Raw genomic sequence first — 10,076 nt, 5'->3', positions numbered from 1 at the left:
CTCAAACAAATTGCATATGTTGGATTGTTTATCCAGAATTCATAGGTTCAGAAATCCATAATAAAAAGTTTATTACTTGGATGAAGAGCCATTATTCTGATTCTTGCTGTAATTCACCTTTGGACTGGGGAGGGTAGGGAGGGAAAGTTAACAGAGGAAAGTCGCAAGAGTAAAACCAATCAGTTTAACTCCAGAAGCTTCCAGAAACAATCATCCATGACAGAACCAGTAGCTATGTGAAAAAGAGGTGATTTGGTGAGGTGGAACTAGCATCAATTTCTAAAGAGGAAATAATGATTAATAAACTTGCTGGATTTTTTTGAGAAGTTCTTAGAAAGGATGCTGTTGAAATGGTATTCTTGGACTTTGAGAAGGTGTTCAATACAAAACCACAAACAGACTTGTGAAGAAAGTTATATCTCATGGAATAAAAAGGACAACAGCAACATGGATACCAAGTTGGTTGAGTGATAATACATGTTATAACGGTCAAAAGATATTTTTGGGTTGGAGGAGGTCAGGGGCCTTTGTTGATATATATTAATGATCTAGACCTTGATGTACAGTGGAAAATTTATGGATGATAGAAAACTTGGAAGCATTGTAAAGTGTAAGAAGGAGAAGTGTGGAAGTCCAGAACAACACAAGCATAGATGGAATGTGTGGATAGGTAGCAGATGACATTTGATACAAGTAAGTGTGAGGTAGCCATTTAGACAGGAAGAGCATGGAGAGACAATTTAAAAAGTGTGGTGCAATTCTAAACAGCAAAGAGGCCTGGATGTCTAAGTTCACTGATCATGAAGATGACAGGACATGTGGAGAATGCAGTAGGTAAAGCATAGAGTGTCTTTGGCTTTATTAATAATAGAATACATCAGCAAAGGGATGATGCTGAACGGAAGTGTGTAAGACATGTGTTAGACCTCAGCAGAAATTATGTGTGTGAGAACCTCTCTGGCTATGTTGAAGGTATCTTAAAACCCATTGTGTAGGGGACCCCCAGCTTCTATCATGACATTACAGATTTCTTACAGAAACTCAGCACTCACGGGAAAGTTTCTTGTTTGTTTTTATTATTGTAGCACCAGCCAGCATAGAGTCAGTCCCATAAATTGAAGAGATTCTAAATCCCCTGTTACTATAATTCTTTTCTCTCACCCTTACCCCCACACTACCGCCTAACTGCAGGAGTGCTTATAGTTTCCCCAGCACCCATGTTGTGTGCTTGCAGGTGTGAGACACAATGAGAGACAACAGGTGTATAAATGTTTATTCAATTTCCACCACCACGAAGAAAGGAAACACCAGGCTGGCCAGAGACAAGCAGTGCCCTTCTCAGAGGGCATTGCTGGGTGGAGGGGGGGACGTTCCTCGTCACAATGGACATTTCTACACCAGCATCCTTCATGATGATGGCATCAGGGCAACACCTCAGTTCTTAACACCAACAACTGCCAATCTCCTAGCACCGTGCTACAATTCATCTGCTTCATCCTCGACCACAATGTTTTCACTTTTGACAACCAGTTCTTCATCCACACACATGGAACAGCCATGGGATCTAAATTTGCACCCCAATGTGCCAACATTTTCATGCACAAATTTGAAAAAGACTTATTTTCTGCACAGGACTTCCAACCAACACTATACACCAGATATATTGACAACATTTTCTTCCTCTGAATCCATGGTGAGGAGTCACTGAAACAACTACACAGTGATGTCAACGAGTTTCATCCCACCATCAGGCTTACCATGAACTACTCTTTAGTATCTGTCTCATTCTTGGACACATGCATCTCCATCAAGGACGGGCACCTCAGTAACTCACTGTCCTGCAAACCCACTGATAACCTCATAATGCTGCACTTCTACAGCTTCCACCCAAAACATATTAAAACAGCCATCTCCTACGGACAAGCCCTCTGCATACACAGGATCTGTTCAGACGAGGAGGAATGCGACAGACACTTGAAAGTGCTTCAAGATGCCCTCATAAGAATAGGGTACATTGCTCAACTCATCAATCACGCTACCGGCAATTTAGCATGGCCAATTCACCTAACCTGCACATTTTTGGACTATGGGAGGAAACTGGAGCACCCGGAGGAAACCCACGCGGACACGGGGAGAATGTGCAAACTCCACACAGGCACCAGCCAGCATACTGTAATGACCTCCTCAGGAGGTAGACACAGGCTGCAACCAACAGGGTACTCTTCATTGTCCAGTACTTCCTGGGAGCTGAACGACTACGCCATGTCCTTGGCAGCCTGCAACACCATTATCAATGAAGATGAGCACCTCACCAAGACCTTTCCCACGCCACTGCTTCTCGTCTTTAATCAACCATCAAACCTCAAACAGATCATGATTTGTAGCAAACTGCTCAACTTTTAGGACAATATTGTACAACCCTGCCACAGCAGCCACTGCAAGATGTGCCAGAGTGTCGACACAGGTAATACTATCACACCATGTATGCAGCGAGTACTCATGTGACTTGGCCAATGTTGTCTATCTCATATGCTGCAGGCAAGGATGCCCTGAGGCATGGTACATTGGTGAGACCGAGCAGAGGCTGCAGCAACGGATGAATGGGCACCGCACAACAATCACCAGCCAGGAGTGTTCCCTCCCAATCGGGGAGCACTTCGGCAGCCTGGGACATTCATCCTCCAAAACAGACATCGGGACAGGCAACAACACAAAGTGGACAAGTTGAGGCTGATAGCCAAGTTCGGAACCCATGGGGATGGCCTCAACTGGGACCTTGGGTTCATGTCACAAAACAGGTGACCCCACTGCATTATACTCTCACACACACACATACACATACACACACTTGCAGACCCTCTCTCATACACCAGCTCTCTGTCATATGCACACACATACACTCCTCGCACTCACAACCCATACATACACCCTCTCACAGATATATACCCCATCACACTCTCATACACACTTAAGCAAGCTTACACACACACAATCTATCACAAGCACTCACACGCATACACTCACATGCATTCTCAATCTCTCACCCCTACACATTTAAGCTTATGGGGTGAATTTGTTTTTGCAGAATTACATTTTATTTGGCTGCATGAATCCATATAAAACTCTTTTTACCTAATCCATATAAAACTCTGTAAAACTATACAGAAGGTTTGTCAGTCTGGCATAGCTTTGGGACAAAGACAGACTTCACACCTAATGTTTTAAAAGCTGAGCTATCTTGGGAATGTAATTTAAAAATAGTTCTGTGATTTACATATCAAAAAACAGAATCCATTCTAAGAGATGAAAGTTTTAATCTAAGATTGTTTAATGTATCACATCTCCATGGGCGGCACGGTGGCACTGCTGCCTCACAGCGCCAGACACTCGGGTTCAATTCCCACTTCAGGCAACTGTCTGTGTGGAGTTTGCACATTCTCCCCGTGTCTGCGTTGGTTTCCTCCGGGTGCTCCGGTTTCCTCCCATAGTCCAAAAATGTGCAGGTGAGGTGAATTGGCCACGCTAAATTGCCGGTAGTGTTAGGTGAAGGGGTAAATGTAGGGGAATGGGTCTAGGTGTGTTGCTCTTCGGAGGGTCGGTGTGGACTTGTTGGGCCGAAGGGCCTGTTTCTACACTGTAAGTAATCTAATCTTAAAAAAAAAGACACTGGACACCTTTGGCTATAAATTCTGTGAGCATGATCTTAACCTCCACAGCCATCTGATGAAGGAGCAGCGCTCTGAAAGCTAGTACTTCCAAATAAACCTGCTGGACTATGACCTGATGTTGAGTCATTTTTAACTTTGTCCACCCAAGTCCAACACTGGCACCTCCAAGTCTCAGCAGAAATGTACAGTTTGCCTGCCACAAAGGAAAGATGTGAGAGCATAGTACAAAAGAGATTTAAAAGGATGGCTCCAGGAATAAAATGCTTCAGTAATGAGTAGATTAATGAAACTTCAGGGGTTAATCTGCAATGATTTACCAGGGTAATAGTGGTGATTCTTTGGATTTAGCTTTATTTTCTTTAACATTAATTCTTTCTCTATTTCCTCTGAACCTACATGTGCCTTCTGTCTTCATTACAGCTGTATTTGTTCTTCTCATCTCCTCTTGATTTGGTGAATGTAGTTATTTTAAAAATTAGATTTCTAGCTGAAATTGGGGAAATGAAAGGTTTTATTGAATAAAACTGTCTCTGATATGGATGTCTATAATTTTGGTGGAAGTAAAGGCGATGGCCCACGTCACGGGCATCTGAAATTCTGAGGTGAGCGATGGAACAGAGAGTTCCGGTGTTGTGAGACCAGCTTCGTGGATGTGAGGAAATGTTTTGCATTGCCATTTGCTGGTCTCTTGATGTTGGGGCACCATGGGTTTTAGCTTTAGTAAACTTAACGGATGTCACACCTCACTATAGTAAGATGATGGAAAGCAAGCTCCACTATTCCAGAGTTGTCAGGAATGTAAATATTTTATCAAAGTATGTAAAGATTTCATTTAAATGTCAGATAGACCCGGATGAGAGGAGGCTAATGGAAGCATTTCAAAGACTCCCTGAAGGCATCCTTCAGGAAATACAAAATAGATGTCAACATGTGGGAGACTGTTGTTCAGAAGAAGCTGACTTGGAGGAAGCTCCTGTATGAAAGAACACATTTCTTCGAGAACACCCATTGACAAGAGGAACTACAGTAAATGAACCGGACAAAGGAATGCCAATGGTCTTGAAGCCAAGGACCACTTCCAATTCCTGGAAATACCTGACAAATGTCTGGTCAGAGAGGTGCAACTCTCAGATTGGACTCATCAACCACACAAGGACCCACAGAACCCATGATCAGTATTATGAAGGTGTCAAGGCACTGTACCTTTAAGAGCATTGAAAGGCTGGCAAAGATAAAGCACAGAGTCTGGACCAAAGTAACAATGTAACACTTAGTCAAAACAGCTAGCAGAAAATGGGGTTACTATGAGACAAAAAAAAAGTCAAATTCGGCCAATTATTTAAATTATACCCCAAAATACCAAAATCCAAATAAATTTAAATTTAGTATCTTGATAAAATTATAACCAGTGAAATGATCCGATGTTTTGGGGTATAAAACTGGACATTTTGAACAGATAGGGGGAGAAATGCCATGCTACCAACAAGTACAGACTGCCAGTAGAGCAGCTGTCCGAAAGGTACCTGTCTGTCAGACGTTTGCGCAGCAGAACATCAAAAGGACGACAGAGGAAAATCTGCGGTGGAAGATAAAAAGAGAAGATTCAACAGCTGACTGATTTTAAAAGTTGAATTTTCTTTGTAAATCTTAATCAGGAATTTTTATCAGACTAGAATTGTGGAGTGGAAGGTAAAAGATAGGTTGAAGAGAAAGGAGTTGTAAATAGTTATTGGTTTTAATATTTTCTGTTGGACTTAAATAATAAAGTTTGTTAATTTTACTTTAAGTAGTGACCTCAGGGGATAATTCTTTGCCTCTCGAATTTTAACAGGTTATGGCACAAAGTGAATCCTTTCTGTATGCCTGGGTTAAATTAGCAGAGGGATTTGCCCCATGCCGTAACACAGAGTTTCCTAGGTGGACACTCATTCTCAGTAGTGAATGATTGCCAAAGGCTAAAATAAACTATCAGCCTTTTATTGTATGTACTGTTTTATGTAATTGGACTGTCTTAAGTGTACAAATGTTACTGTTACTGTTTTGTAATGATTGAAACTGGGATTTAAGGTTTGTCCTCCATTTCCCTGAAACCTGGTTGAACGGTCGGGTTTGGGGTCTGGCTTTGCCATTCCTCTCTCTTGTAAAATTGCTGTTACTCTGTATACAGCTGTTAATATCAATTGTTTTGTAAATTGCGTATTGTTTACTAAAATGTATATAACCAGGAAAAAAAGTTAAACACTTTCTGAAAAAAATTTACATTAAAAAAACGATCAGCCTACTTCTGCTGTTGGTTTCTGCTTTTCCTTTGGAAGAGGAGAGTTTTCTCCTTCTTTCCCCTTGTTTAGGTTTTCTTTATTTTTTTTGCTGTGTCTGTTTTTTTCCTCTACTTTTGAAAAAGAAGTATAAACTATCAGCCAAATTTTTGCACTCAACAGGGGTTCCAATTCACTACGAATAAATAGAATCTAACTATATTAAACAGTTATGAAACGTCACCATATAACTTCACGGAGTTAAAACTCTAAGCCCCTTCTAAAACCCTCCGATGTACACATGTGGACAGACACAAAATAAACTGGTGTCATGGACTGGGCGAGAAAAAGCTGGGAAGCAGCTGAATGGCTCCATTCTGCAGAGTTCACTGAGATGATAATTTTGTTTGCCAGGATTTGTAGTTCTTCAAACTTTTCTCTCGAGGTTGCTTTCAAATCTGCATTGTCTCTTAATTAATGGTTAAAGACCACAGGTTATGGCAATTGGTGAGGGAAAACAAATCGACTTTTTTCAGACTTTACACATTATGTTAGAGATAAAGACACTCTCTTTGCCATTACAGTGGTCCGATGACTTCTGTCAGTGTCATGTACTCTAAATAGCTGTTCAACTACCCAGAAGCCAATCAGGTAGTTGTTGTCAGGCTGATGGCCATTATCATCCACAAACAGTTACAATTCCACAAGCCAACCAGTTCTGAGGCGCAGTCACTTGACTTGAAATATTAACTCTGATTTCTCTCCACAGATGTTGCCAGACCTGCTGAGTTTTTTTTCCCAGCAACTTCTGTGTTTGTTTCTGATTTAAAGCGTCGGAAGTTCTTTTGGTTTTCATTTAGCAACCTGTTACCAGCTGAACCTGACTTTGTACATGCTCCCGGTGCCAGTTTGCCTACAAACAGCATCAGCATAAAGACAACTTCCAATGAATTTAAGAAACATGTTTCTTTTTAAGGTGTAACAATTCCTTCCACGATCGTTGGTTTTTAAAACAGTCCTTTTCCAAATGCAGTCCACAGTAAAATGTATTGAAAAATAAATGATACAGTCTCTACACAGTAAGTTACTTTATTACAACCTTTAAAATGCATTTGTTTCATCACTAATGCTGTGAGATACCTAAGCTACTGGAACAAGGAACACAAAAGATGGGAGACCATGAATATTGGAAACCCTTACCGACAGGGATGAAGTGACTATGAAAAGTTTCAATAAAATGCATGCTCCATATAATGGTTCCAATATAGATTATACTCGAACATGGGTTTTCATTCCTCCTTGTTTTTATAGATTGAAGCTGATGCTTTATGGGTGTCCAATGTTTACTCTTTCTTATAAACTTCCTGTCAATTGTTGAACAATCTTCATTTCCACTTCCATTGAGCCTGTGGATATAATGAAATTATGACGAGTGCAAGTTTATATCACTGCACCCTACATTCAGCTTAACCATGCTTCCTTTCAATAATTATGTTCAAGAAAACATTTATCAGTATTCTATTCTCTATTCTGCACTCATTATGCCTGCTTGAATGGTGATATCTGAACCATCACAAATAATGACATAGATTATCCCAGTTCCAGAGATTGGATAATGAACTATGGGACATAGCTCATTATTTCACTGTAGAAAGACAGAAATAAGACACTTGCAATTTATAATAAGAGCATAGTAAACATTTTGGGCAATTTTGACCAAATTTAAATGAATAATATTTTTTGTTGCATTTCAGTACAACTTCCTTGTTTAGGGATTGATGAGGTAGGGAAGGTGATATTTCAAATTTACCCACTTTCAAAGATGCTTATGCTTCACAAATAAATCATGAGTTGGCTTTGTAAGTACTTTGATGCTAATTTTCAGCAACATTGCAGTTGAGGATTATAATCTTTTATGCTTGGCCACATAATTATGTAGGTTTCCCTCTTGTAAAAAGCCATGCCATCTTAAATTTAATGACAATGGCTTTATAGAAAGATATGTGGAGATTTTGGGGATGACTATTGCAAAACTGTAAAAGTTGAGCCCAATGTGCACTCTCTACCCTATAATAATAAAGGGATGGAGTGTGACAAAAAACAAAACTGAGAAACAGATAACAAAATACAGAAGACAAATGATAAACTTTGGTTCTGACCTGTGTTTGCCTGAAAAGAAATAACCTCTACTGTTGCATATTGTTAGCCAATTCTGTCTTATCACCAAGGTGAAAGATTTGACAAGTTTGGAATTGAGAAAAGTATCATTGAAGAACTCTCCTTAACACAGTCAGCTCTTAATCGTTCATATTCCTCTAATTTTGAAGCTTGCTTCCCATTTCAACTATTTTACATAACGCCAGGTCAGACATCGATAGCCACTAATCTGGTGACCCTCTAACAATACTCAAGAATATTGTTTCAAGTTACAGCCCTTAATAAGAGTAATTAAGGACTAAGCATAAACTGCATGAGTCCAGAGGGACCCTTGAGAGAATTTGAGACCTTTCCATTATCTCAAAGTTGGGAATTTCAAATTTGAAGCTCAGAACTTTAATTAGGTATGCTGATATCTGATAGCAATGAGATGGGTGTGATACTTCCTTGGTGATATTTATGTGGAGTGCACGTTAATAAGAAGGCATCGCTGTTCTAATTGTTCTAAATCCTCTAAGATAACATATGCCAGTTTCAAAAGTGGTGCACTATAATGGAAAATAAAAGACAGATAGCAGCACTTTCTCCTTTGAGATTTATGTCAAAGAAAAAGGTAACAATGAGTCACTTTAATGAATTTTCTGCTTTTTGAAATGAGAAATGAGACATATCAATGCAAGAGAATGAGAAATTTTCTAGCTTTATGCACCAGCAATCAGCATCAATGTAATGGTCGAAATAGCTTGTAAATGCAATGAATTGAAGACAGGTAATGTTGAATATGTTGTGGAAAGCAAATCATAAGAGATAGTGCACTCCAAGTGACAGTGAAAAATGTCAAATAATCTCTGGAATAAAATGTTAATTATCCTATTTCCCACTCGAGATGAGCCAAGGAGCCATATGATCACCATTAAAAAAACTGCCAAGCACTTTGCATAAATTGAGTAGAATTCTGCATTATTCATTGGGATTAAGGTACTAATTAAAGATCTATTGTCTGTGGCTTTGTAATGTTTCAACTGTGCACTTGTCCCTTTCCCATTTTGAGAAAATAGCAGGAAAGACTATCATCTTAATCCTGATCTAGGTCAGCAGCTGAAAGTACAGCTTCATTGGAGAAACCTGAGCTAGCAGATATAAGTATCAAATTCAGGCCTTCTTTTCCAGATATTCTTTTCCAGATATTCTTTTCCAGATATACTTTGTAACTAACAATTCCTCTCCTCTCAGAATGACCACTGCCAATAAAATACGATTAAACTTTAGGTTTAATTATCAAGCAGATTTATGCCTGTTGTCAGCTGTGGTTAACTTGTAGCACTCCTATCTCTGAATGAGAAGGTCAGGTTCAAGTTTAATATTCAGGCAATATTGCACCGTCAGGGGTCTCATCTTTTAGACGATACATTCAACTAATGTCTTGTCCCCTAACTGGGTAAATCAGTTACTTTATGAAGAAGAAAAAAATATTGCTTACATTTAGCTCTCAACCAGCACTGCTAAAATAGATTAATCAGTCAGTTACTTTATTATTATTTTTGGGGAACTTGCAGGGCAAAAAAAATTGGCTGTCAAGTTTTCTTAGGTTACAACAGGAACTATGTTCCAAAAGTAAAATGACTTGTGGGTTAAGGTTGTGAAAGTTGCTCCATCATGCAATTTGCTTCTTTCTTTGGGTTATTGTGTGACTAATGTTGGATTACGATATGGGTCTTGCTCGGCCCAATGTTGAAACTATTCAAGTTCATTTTATTTGGAGCCTTTATATTTGTTGGAGTTTTCTCCTTCCTTGGGGGATTGTTATTTGTTGCTCGCTATGTAGTCTCTATATATTGTGAATGCAACACAGTATGGGTGGCCACTTTATGTGTGTGCTCAGTCCAGAAACCCGCCTCTCAGCTTCCAGTCACAAATCAAATAATCCTTCTTCTCACTCCCACCTCTGATCTTTCTGTCTGAGGTAACCAATGCTGCTCCAATGAATTTCAGTGTG

At 39.5% G+C, this 10,076-nt stretch overlaps 1 pseudogene; it reads left to right on the top strand.

Moving 5' to 3' along the window:
* The first annotated feature begins 1,557 nt into the window (after positions 1-1,557).
* LOC148149546 (uncharacterized) lies at positions 1,558-2,728 on the top strand (annotated as a pseudogene).
* The last annotated feature ends 7,348 nt before the right edge of the window (positions 2,729-10,076 follow it).

This window comes from Chiloscyllium plagiosum, unplaced genomic scaffold, assembly GCF_037043375.1.
Source record: "Chiloscyllium plagiosum isolate Xiang-an unplaced genomic scaffold, Cpla_swu_hap1 HiC_scaffold_7, whole genome shotgun sequence".
NCBI lineage: Eukaryota > Metazoa > Chordata > Chondrichthyes > Orectolobiformes > Hemiscylliidae > Chiloscyllium > Chiloscyllium plagiosum.
The sequence above is the reverse complement of the archived record's forward strand: the minus strand, read 5'-3'. Positions and strand labels throughout refer to the sequence as shown.